The following is a 12057-nucleotide window of genomic DNA, read 5'->3' as shown; positions in this document are numbered from 1 at the left end:
AACATAAGAGCATTCAAACACACAGGCACGTAAACATAAAACAGATTCATGCTTCCACAGAACAGACAAACAACATGAAGACGGCAGGTAGGAAGAGTCTTTTCGCAACACTGCCCTTTAAAATTAAACTTGCCCACAAGTGTGGATTTGACTTTTTGTCAATGTCTGGTCTAGAACATGCCCAGACTGCTCAGCGAGACGGGGTCACCTCCCAGAACGGCTGAAATGGGACATGGGGGCAGGAAGAATATTATGTCTGTCACTTAGCAAGCAGTCCATTTCCTGGAGAATGAGGGGCGAGGTGGCGGGATGGGGAGGGGGGGGGGGGGGGGGGGGGTATTGTGCCAAACAGGCAAGGAGCTGGAACACCCACATTGATGACATCAAGCTGACAGCGTGACTTACAGCTGCACGCCTTGTAATTAATCCTTCAGACAGAAACAAGAAAATTACAGATTGCTACAGAACTGCAAAGCTGTTGCCACTTGCTGCACTCTGCACCAGCAACCACACCAATTAAAGGGCAAGCCACTCCTTTGACATCCTCTTTGTGAATACAGCATCAGACAGCAAATGAGTTCTTCCCTGCCTGGGGTGCTTTAGTGTGGCCTTGCTGTGTACCGGTGAGCAGTGATCTGAAATCTGCCACCTTCATGTCAACCACCTCCTCTCATGACTTCACTCTCTTCCATCTCCCTCGAACACTTCCCTCCAGGAGACCCGGATGATGCTGACTCCTTTTCAGCAATCCTCAAACAAAACTCTGCTCCTCATGTCTCAAATCACATCATGTCCCATTCACCCTTCACCCCTGTCTTCACTGATGTACACACAGGCCGCCAACATCTGGACTGTCAAATTCTCATCTGTGTTTCTAAATCCCTCCATTGAAACACTCCTCCCTCTAAAACCTCCTCCAACCTCCACACCTTCCCTCCCTCTAAAACCTCCTCCAACCTCTACACCTTGCCTACCTCTAAAACCTCCTCCAACCTCTACACCTTCCCTCCCTCTAAAACCTCCTCCAGTCCATACAACACTCTCTCTCTGTAACCTCCTCCAACCTGACACCTTCCCTCTCTCTGTAACCTCCAGCGGGCAGGAGATACAGAAGTTTGAGAACACGCACGAACAGACTCAAAAACAGCTTCTTCCCCACTGTCGCCAGACTCTTAAATTACCCTCTTATGGACTGACCTCATTAACACTACACCCCTGTATGCTTCAGCCGATGCCGGTGCTTATGTAGTTACATTGTATACCTTGTGTTGCCCTATTATGTATTTTCTTGAATTTTGTTTAATTCCCTGCTCTTCCCATGTACTTAATGATCTGTTGAGCTGCTCGCAGAAAAATACTTTTCACTGTACCTCGGTACATGTGACAATAAACAAATCCAATCCAATCCAACCCTCCAGTCCCTACAACATCTCTCTGCAACCTCCTCCAACCCCTACACCTTCCCTCCCTCTAAAACCTCCCTCAACCCCTCCACCTTCCCTCCCTCTAAACCCTCCTCCAACTCCTACAACACTCCCTCTCTCTGTAACCTCCTCCAGCCCCTACAACCATCCCTCTCTCTGTAACCTCCTTCAGCCCCTACAACCCTCCCTCTCTCTGTAACCTCCTCCACTCCCTACAACCCTCCCTCTCTCTGTAACCTCCTCCAGCCCCGACAACCCTCCCTCTATCTGTAACCTCCTCCAGCCCCTACAACCTTCCCTCTCTCTGTAACCTCCTCCAGCCCCTACAACCTTCCCTCTCTCTGTAACCTCCTCCAGCCCCTCCAACCCTCCCTCTATTTGTAACCTCCTCCAGCCCCTACAACCCCCCCTCTCTCTGTAACCTCCTCCAGTCCCTACAACCCTCCCTCTCTCTGTAACCTCCTCCAGTCCCTGCAACCCTCCCTCTCTCTGTAACCTCCTCCAGTCCCTACAACCCTCCCTCTCTCTGTAACCTCCTCCAGCCTCTACAACCCTCCCTCTCTCTGTAACCTCCTCCAGTCCCTGCAACCCTCCCTCACTCTGTAACCTCCGCCAGTCCCTACAACCCTCCCTCTCTCTCTAACCTCCTCCAGCCTCTCCAACCCTCCCTCTCTCTGTAACCTCCTCCAGTCCCTACAACCCTCCCTCTCTCTCTAACCTCCTCCAGCCCCTCCAACCCTCCCTCTATTTGTAACCTCCTCCAGCCCCTACAACCCTCCCTCCTCTTACTCCTGTATGTGAATCTAAGTAAATGTGTGTGTGGGTGTGATTGAGTGTGAGCGATTGTGTGGCTGTGTTAAAGTGAGTGAGTGAATAGACGTGTGTGAGTAAGTGCATGTGTGAATGTGAGTGTGTGGGTGTGTGTTATTGTGAGTGTCTGTGTGTATGTGTGAGTGTGAGTGTATGGGTGTGTTATTGTGAGTGTCTGTGTGTATGTGTGAGTGTGAGTGTATGGGTGTGTTATTGTGAGTGTCTGTGTGTGTATGTGTGAGTGTGTGGGTGTGTTATTGTGAGTGTCTGTGTGTGTATGTGTGAGTGTGTGGGTGTGTGTTATTGTGAGTGTCTGTGTGTATGTGTGAGTGTGAGTGTATGGGTGTGTTATTGTGAGTGTCTGTGTGTGTATGTGTGAGTGTGAGCGTGTGTGGGTGTGTTATTGTGAGTGTCTGTGTGTGTATGTGTGAGTGTGAGTGTATGGGTGTGTTATTGTGAGTGTCTGTGTGTGTATGTGTGAGTGTGTGGGTGTGTGTTATTGTGAGTGTCTGTGTGTGTATGTGTGAGTGTGAGTGTGTGGGTGTGTGTTATTGCGAGTGTCTGTGCGTATGTGTGAGTGTGAGTGTGTGGGTGTGTGTTATTGCGAGTGTCTGTGTATGTGTGAGTGTGAGTGTGTGGGTGTGTGTTATTGCGAGTGTCTGTGTGTATGTGTGAGTGTGAGTGTGTGGGTGTGTGTTATTGCGAGTGTCTGTGTGTATGTGTGAGTGTGAGTGTGTGGGTGTGTGTTATTGCGAGTGTCTGTGTGTATGTGTGAGTGTGTGGGTGTGTGTTATTGCGAGTGTCTGTGTGTGTATGTGTGAGTGTGTGTGGGTGTGAATGTGAGTGAGTGTGAATGAATGTGTATGAGTGCGTTTGTGTGTGTGAGTGAGAGGTCGGGATTCTCCGACCCCCTGGTGGCCGGAGAATCGCCGGGGTGGGGGGGGTGGGGGGGGGGGGGGGGGCGGCGTGAATCCCGCCCCGACGCCGGCTGCCGGATTCTCCGGCACTGGTTTTTCAGCGGGTACGGGAATGGCACTGCGCCGGTCGGGGGCCGTTGGCAGCTGCCCGCCCCCCCCCCCCCCCCCCCGCACGATTCTCTGGCCCGCGATGGGCCAAGTGGCCGCCCGTTTTCGATGGGTCCCTCCAGCGTAAAATACACCAAGTCCAAACTGGCGGGACCTGGCTCTGCGGGCGGCCTGCGGGGTCCTCGAGGGTGCGCAGGTGGATCTGGCCCCGGAGGGGGCCCCCCACAGTAGCCTGGCCCGCGATCGGGGCCTACCGATCCGCAGGCGAGCCTGTGCCGTGGGGGTACTCTTTCCCTCCGCACTGGCCGTGTAACAGTCCGCCATGGCTGGCGCGGCAAAGCACCCCCTTGTGCATGCGCTGGGATGACGCCTCCACGGCGGCCCACCCCTACGGCAGGTCCCCCACCTCCCACCGAGCACTGGGATGGCAAGGCCAGCACGCCGGTCTCTGCCTGTGAGCGAAGATGGCTACTCACCTCCTCAGCTTCCCAAAGAAGCCCTTCCACCAGGTTCTCATCTTTCTGAAGGAGTACTAATCGGCGCCAGCGTGACCACTTGCTGGGGAGGCCGCTGAAACACGAGGCCGCTGGATATGGGGTCGTTCTCGTTAATTGTGTGGAAATAGGGCTTAAGTGATGATAATTGATTTCTCGCCACATTACGGAGAGATCCCAATTTTGCCGACGGAAGCGGGCTGGTTGCATCGCAAACTGTTTGCCGGCCAGCGTGGATCTTGATTTTGGCGTCTCCGCTATACACCAGCCTCGTCTCGTTTCAGCGAGAGAGTGAAAGTGAGAGCGTCTGGGAGGATTCTCCATTCCGGGGTAAAAGGCCCCTACGCCGATGGGACAACAGGCGCCAACATCTCCGGTGTCAACGGGCCCCCCCAAGGTGGGAATTCTCACCTGTGTCGGGGGCTAGGTGGACGGCGAAGGGTTTGGCGCCGCTCCAGTCGGCACCGAAGGGACTGCGAAGTTCGCGCATGCGCGGAACGGTCGTCATGATCTCGTGCATGCGCGGAACAGCCGTCGTGGTTCCGCGCATGCTCAAACTGGCCATCGTATTTAGGCGCATGCGCGGGGGATTCTCGTCCCCACGCCGGCCATGGTGGAGCCCTACAGGGGCCGGCGCGGAAGGAAGGAGTGGCCCCTCGGAACAGGCCCGCCCGCAGATCGGTGGGCCCCGATCGCGGGCCAGGCCACCGTGGGGTCTCCCCCTGGGGTCGGATCCCCCCGCGCCCCTTCCCCCCCCCCCCCCCCCCCCACCGAGGACCCCCCCCCCCGCCGTCTTACCTGCCAGGTCTTGCCGTGTGGGACCATGTCTAACCCACGGCAGCGGGACTGGCCAAAAACGGACGTCCGCTCGGCTCATTGGGGCCCGGAGAATTGCCGGGGGGGGGGGGGGGCTGCCAACGGCTCCTGACCGGCATGGCGTGACTCCCGTTCCGCCCGAAAAACGGCGCCGGAGAATATGGGATTGCGCCGCCCCCCCCCCCCCAGGGATTCTCCGATTCTCAGAGAATCCCGCCCAGTGTGAGTGTGAGTGTGAGAGTGTCAGTGAGTGTGTGACTGAGTGTGAGTGGGTGTGAGTGTGAGTGAGTGTGAATGAGTGTAAATGAGAGTGTGAGTGAGAGTGTGTGAGAGTGTGTGAGTGAGTGAGTGTGAATGAGTGTGAGAGTGAGTGTGAGAGTGTGTGTGAGTGAATGTGAGTGAGTGAGAGCTTGAGTGAGAGTATGAGTGTGAGTAAGATCGTGAGTGTGAGTGTGAGAGTGTGTGTGAGTGAGTGTGAGTGAGTGTGACAGTGAGTGTGTGAGTCTGAGAGTGTGAGTGAGATCATGAGTGTGAGTGAGTGACAATGAGTGTGAGTGTGTGTGAGAGTGTGAGTAAGTGTGAGTGAGAGTGTGAGTGAGAGTGTGAAAGAGGGCTGCTGTATAAAGATCCGTGCCACAGGGCCAGCCAGCCAGTTCATCGAAAGCTCAACAGCTAACAGGCTGGCTCTGTTGTAAGTATATTAAAACCGCATTCTAATCCTACAAGCACGTGTCCGTAGAATTGATGGTTCCATCACTGGGTTAGCCAGGTCTTCCATTCGGGGCTTGACGCTAAGACCAGAGGGGTCGCGATCATGATTAACAAACGGGTTAAGTTTGAGGCGGACAGCTCAGTTGTGGATGGGGGGGGGGGGGGTAGATTTCTCATGGTCCGGGGCAAGCTTGAGGGGGTGAAGGTGGTCCTCGTGAATGTTTATGCTCCAAACTGGGATGATGTAGATTTCATCAAAAGGCTGCTGGGGAAAATCCCCGACTTGGATTCGCACAAGTTAATTATGGGTGGGGACTTTAATACAGTCCTCGACCCCGACCTCGACCGGTCGTGCTCCAGAACGGGCAGGGTCCCGGCAATGGCAAGAGAACTGAGAGGGTTCATGGAACAAATGGGGGGGTAGACCCCTGGAGAGTCAGCCGGCCGACAGGGAAGGAGTTCTCGTTCTATTCAGATGTTCACAAGGTTTATTCTCGTATTGACTTCTTTATTATGAGTAGGGACTTTTTGGAGGGGGTGAGGGATACAGAATACTCGGCGATCACTATTTCAGACCATGCTCACATTGGGTCGACCTGCTGGTCTGCAAAGAAAGTTATCAGCACCCACAATGGAGGTTAGAGGTGGGATTGTTGAGAGGGTGTGTGAGAGAGTGGGGAAATGCATGCAGAACTACCTGCAGGTCAACGATACGGGGGAAGTCTCAGCAACGGTGCTCTGGGAGGCGCTGAAGGCGGTGGTGAGAGGGGAACTGATCTCAATCCGAGCCCATTGGGACAGAACGGATAGGGCAGAGATGGACAGACTGGTGCAGGAGATGACACGGACGGATAGGGAATATGCGGACTCCCCGAGGGCAGAGCTACTTAGGGAACGACGGAGACTGCAGGCGGAGCTGGGAGGGCTATCCACTGGGAAGGCCGTAGAGCAACTCAGAAAGGTCAGGGGCGCGGTTTATGAGTATGGGGAGAAAGCCAGCAGAATGCTTGCACAGCAACTTAGGAAGAGGGAGGCGGCCAGGGAGATAGGGACGGTAGTGGACGGGGCAGGGGAACCGAGTGGGAGACCCGGCAGGACTGAACAGGGTATTCAGGGACTTTTACAGTAAGCTGTATACCTCGGAACCCCCACGGGGCCGGAGGGGATGAGGCGCTTCCTAGATGGGCTGACCTTCCCAAAGGTGGGCAGGGGGATGGTAGAGGGGCTGGGGGCCCCGATTAGAGCTGAAGAAGTAATGGGGGGCCTGAAGGCCATGCAGTCGGGTAAAGCCCCGGGGCCGGACGCGTATCCAATGGAGTTCTACAAAAAGTTTGCGGGTATACTGGGGCCGGTGCTGGTTAGGGTGTTTAACGAGGCGAGGGACAATGGGGTGTTACCCCCGGCGATGTCGCAAGCCACCATCTCGCTGATATTAAAACGGGATAAGGATCCGGAGGTCTGTGGGTCATATCGGCCAATCTCCCTGATTAATGTAGACGCTAAACTGCTGGCCAAGATCCAGGACGTCCAGAATCGAAGACTACGTACCGGACGTGAATGTGGAGGACCAAACGGGGTTTGTTAATGGCAGGCAGCTAGTAGCCAATCTAAGAGGGCTACTCAATGTGATTATGATGCCCCCGGAGGGCAGAGAGGTGGAGGTAGTGGTGGCAATGGATGCCGAAAAGGCTTTTGACCGGGTGGAGTGGGACTATTTATGGGATGTGTTGGGACGGTTTGGGTTTGGAGAGGGCTTTGTGGACTGGGTTAAACTGCTATATCAGGCCCCAGAGGCTAGTGTATGGATGAACAGGACGACATCTGAGTATTTTAGACTACATCGCGGGACAAGACAGGGATGCCCCCACTCTCCACTGCTGTTTGCATTGGCCATAGAACCGCTGGCAATTGCTCTGAGAGCGGCAAGGGGATGGAAGGGAATGGTCAGGGGGGGGGACAGAACAGAAGGTCTCGCTCTACGCGGACGACCTGCTTTTGTATGTGTCAGATCCAGCAGCAGGGATGGACGGGATTATGGAAATCCTAGGGGAGTTTGGCTGGTTTTCGGGCTACAAGTTGAACATGGCAAAAAGCGAGATGATTGTGGTGCAGGCGAGGGGTCAGGAGAATAGGCTGAGGGAGCTGCCGTTTAGGCTGGTTGGGGAAAGTTTTAGGTCTCTAGGGATACAAGTGGCGCATGACTGGGGTAAGATGCATAAGTTGAACTTGTCCAGGCTGGTGGAGCAAATGAGGAGCGAGTTTTGGAGGTGGGATGCACTCCCGCTGTCACTAGCAGGGAGAGTACAGACAGTGAAGATGACGATCCTCCCGAGATTCCTGTTTATTTTTCAGTGTCTCCCTATTTTCATCCCGCGGTCCTTCTTTAAAAGAGTCAATAAAATCATCCTGGGATTTGTTTGGGCAGGAAAGTCCCCGCGGGTAAAGAGGGGGATGCTGGAACGGAACCGTAGCGAGGGGGGGCTGGCGTTGCCGAACCTCAGCAACTACTACTGGGCAGCTAACATAGCCATGATAAGGAAATGGATGGTGGGTACGGTGTCGGTTTGGGAGCGGGTGGAGGCTGCTTTGTGCAGGGTCACCAGTTTGGCAGCCCTGGTCGCAGCTCCCCTGCCACTCCCGCCGGCCAGGTACTCCACCAGCCCTGTAGTGGTGGCGGCTTTGCGGATTTGGGGCCAATGGAGGAAGCATGCGGGGGAAGTGGGAGCGTCGGTCTGGTCCCCAATATGTGACATCCACCGATTTGTCCCGGGGAAGATGGATGGCGGGTTGAGCGTGGCGGAGGGCGGGGGTGGGAAGGATGGGCGACTTGTTCCTGGAAGGGAGCTTCGCAAACATGAAGCCGCTGGAGGAGAAGTTCAGGCCGGCGAGGGGGAATGAGTTTTGGTACTTCAGGTGCGGGATTTCGTACGTAGACAGGCCCCGTCCTTTCCACGCTCTCCACCAAAGGGGATCCAGGACAGGGTAATTTCCAGGGGTGAGGTAGGAGAGGTGAGAGTCTCCGATATTTATAAGGAGCTTATGGGAGTGGAGGACACAGGGCCCGAGGAACTGAAACTTAAGTGGGAGGAGGAGCTTGGTGGGGAGTTGGAGGGAGGCGTATGGGCAGAGGCTCTGAAGAGGGTAAATGCAACCGCAACATGTGCCAGGCTCGGCCTGATTCAGTTCAAGGTGGTTCACCGGGCCCACATGACAGTGGCCCGGATGAGCAAATTCTTTGGGCTGGAGGACAAGTGTGCTAGATGTGGGGGAGGACCAGCGAACCATGTCCACGTGTTCTGGGCATGTCCAAAACTCAGGGGATACCGGCAGAGATTTGCGGACGTCATATCCCGGGTACTGAAAACAAGGGTGGCGATGAGTCCAGAGGTGGCGATTTTTGGGGTGTCGGAAGACCCGGGAATACAGGAGGGCGACGTTGTGGCCTTTGCTTCCCTGATAGCCCGGCGACGGATACTGTTGGCCTGGAGGGACTCAAAGCCCCCAAAGACCGAAGTATGGCTGTCGGACATGGCAAGCTTTCTCGGCTTGGAAAAAATCAAGTTCGCCTTATGAGGATCACTATCGGGGTTAGCCCGGAGGTGGCAACCATTCATCGACTTCTTCGCGGGGAACTAATCATCAGCAAGGAGGGTGGGGGGGAGAGAGAGAGACGGAGAGAGAGAGGGAGAGAGAGAGAGAGAAAGAATAGTGTAGTGTGGGGGGGAAGAATAGGCGGGTCTATCTGCGAGAGTGGTACTGTTATTTGCACTATATTTTTTGTAATTGGTATCTGCACACTAATGTATATTGTTACAGTTTACAATGCCAAAAATACCTCAATAAAATTGTCTGTTAAAAAATAAAGACAAAGGAAGCATTTGTAAGGCCTAAAAGGCTGAGGGCAGATGAAGTCCTTGAAGAATATAAAGCAAGTAGGAAGGAACTTAAGGTCGGAGTTAGGAAGGCAAAAAGGGGTCATGAAATGTCATTGGAAGCAGGATTAAGGAAAATCCTAAAGCGTTTTATACATATGTAAAGAACAAGAGGGTAGCCAGAGAAAGGATTGGTCCACTCAAGGATATTAGAGGGAATCTTTTATGGAACCAGAGGAAATGGGAAAGATACTAAATGAATACTTTGCCTCAGTATTTACCACAGAGAAGGACTTGGTGAATGAGGCCTATAGGGTAGAGTGTGTGGATACTCTGAGTCATGTGATATTACTAAAAAGGAGGTGTTGGGCATCTTAAACATTAAAGTAGATGAGTCCCCAGGGCCTGATGGGATCTACCCCAGAATACCGAGGGAGGCAAGTGAGGGAATTGCTGGGCCTTGACAGTAATCTTTGTATCCTCAATAGCTACAGGCGAAGTTCCAGAGGACTGGAGAGTAGCCAATGTTGTTCCATTGTTTAAGAAGGACAGCAGGGATAATCCAGGAAATTATAGGCCGGTGAGCCTTGATAGGGAAATGATTGGAGAAGATTCTTAGAGATAGGATTTACTCGCATTTGGAAACAAATGGACTTATTAGTGATGGACAGCATGGTTTTGTGAAGGGGAGGTCGTGCCTCACTAATTTGATTAAGTTTTTCGAGGAAGTAACAAAGATGATAGATGAGGGAAAGGCAGTAGATGTTATATACATGGACTTCAGGAAAGCCTTTGACAAGGTACCTCATGGTAGACTGGTACAAAAGGTGAAGTCACATGGGATCAGAGGAGAGCTGACAAGTTGGATACAGAACTGGCTTGGGCACAGAAGACAGAGGGTAGCAGTAGAAGGGTGCTTGTCTGAATGCAAGGCTGTGTCTAGCGGTGTTCCACAGGGGCCTTTGTTGTTCGTGATGTATATAAATGATTTGTAAGAAAATGTAGCTGGTCTGATTAGTACGTTCGCAGACGACACAAAAGTAGGTGGAGATGCGGATGGTGAAGAGGATTGTTAGAGGATACAACAGGATATAAACTGGTTGGAGTCTTGGGCGGAGAAATGGCAGATGGAGTTTAATCCGGGCAAGTGTGAGGTAATGCACTTTGGAAGGTCCAATGCATGTCAGAATGACACAATAAATGGTAGAACTCTTGCGAGTACTGACAGGCCGAGAGATCGGGACATGAATGTCTACCAATCACTGAAAGTGGCAACGCATGTGGATAAGGTGGTCAAGAAGGCATACGGCATGCTGGCCTTCATCGGTCAGGGCATTGAATATAAAAATTGGCAAGACATGTTGCAGCTGTACAGGACCTTAGTTAGGCCTCATTTGGAATATTGTGTACAATTCTGGTCGCCACACTACCAGAAGAATGTGGATGCTTTGGAGAGGGTACAGAAGCAATTTATTAGGATGTTGCCTGGTATGGAGGGCATTAGCTATGAGGAGAGGTTAGATAAACTAGGTCAGTTCTCACTGGAACGACGGAGGTTGAGAGGCGACCTGATAGAGGTCTACAAGATTATGATGTGGAGATGCCGGCGTTGGACTGGGGTGAGCACAGTAAGAACATAAGAACATAAGAACATAAGAACTAGGAGCAGGAGTAGGCCATCTGGCCCCTCGAGCCTGCTCCGCCATTCAATTAGATCATGGCTGATCTTTTGTGGACTCAGCTCCACTTTCCGGCCCGAACACCATAACCCTTAATCCCTTTATTCTTCAAAAAACTATCTATCTTTGCCTTAAAAACATGTAATGAAGGAGCCTCAACTGCTTCACTGGGCAAGGAATTCCATAGATTCACAACCCTTTGGGTGAAGAAGTTCCTCCTAAACTCAGTCCTAAATCTACTTCCCCTTATTTTGAGGCTATGCCCCCTAGTTCTGCTTTCACCCGCCAGTGGAAACAACCTGCCCGCATCTATCCTATCTATTCCCTTCATAATTTTAAATGTTCCTATAAGATCCCCCCTCATCCTTCTAAATTCCAACGAGTACAGTCCCAGTCTACTCAACCTCTCCTCATAATCCAACCCCTTCAGCTCTGGGATTAACCTAGTGAATCTCCTCTGCACACCCTCCAGCGCCAGTACGTCCTTTCTCAAGTAAGGAGACCAAAACTGAACACAATACTCCAGGTGTAGCCGCACTAACACCTTATACAATTGCAACATGACCTCCCTAGTCTTAAACTCCATCCCTCTAGCAATGAAGGACAAAATTCCATTTGCCTTCTTAATCACCTGTTGCACTTGTAAACTAACCTTCTGTGACTCGTGCACTAGCACACCCAAGTCTCTCTGAACAGCGGCATGCTTTAATATTTTATCGTTTAAATAATAATCCCGTTTGCTGTTATTCCTACCAAAATGGATAACCTCACATTTGTCAACATTGTATTCCATCTGCCAGACCCGAGCCCATTCACTTAACCTATCCAAATCCCTCTGCAGACTTCCAGTATCCTCTGCACTTTTCGCTTTACCACTCATCTTAGTGTCATCTGCAAACTTGGACACATTGCCCTTGGTCCCCAACTCCAAATCATCAATGTAAATTGTGAACAATTGTGGGCCCAACACGGATCCCTGAGGGACACCACTAGCTACTGATTGCCAACCAGAGAAACACCCATTTATCCCAACTCTTTGCTTTCTATTAATTAACCAATCCTCTATCCATGCTACTACTTTACCCTTAATGCCATGCTTCTTTATCTTATGCAGCAACCTTTTGTGTGGCACCTTGTCAAAGGCTTTCTGGAAATCCAGATATACCACATCCATCGGCTCCCCGTTATCTACCGCACTGGTAATGTCCTCAAAAAATTCCACTAAA

Source organism: Scyliorhinus canicula, chromosome 6 (genome assembly GCF_902713615.1).
Source record: "Scyliorhinus canicula chromosome 6, sScyCan1.1, whole genome shotgun sequence".
Lineage (NCBI taxonomy): Eukaryota > Metazoa > Chordata > Chondrichthyes > Carcharhiniformes > Scyliorhinidae > Scyliorhinus > Scyliorhinus canicula.
Note: the sequence above shows the minus strand (reverse complement) of the source record.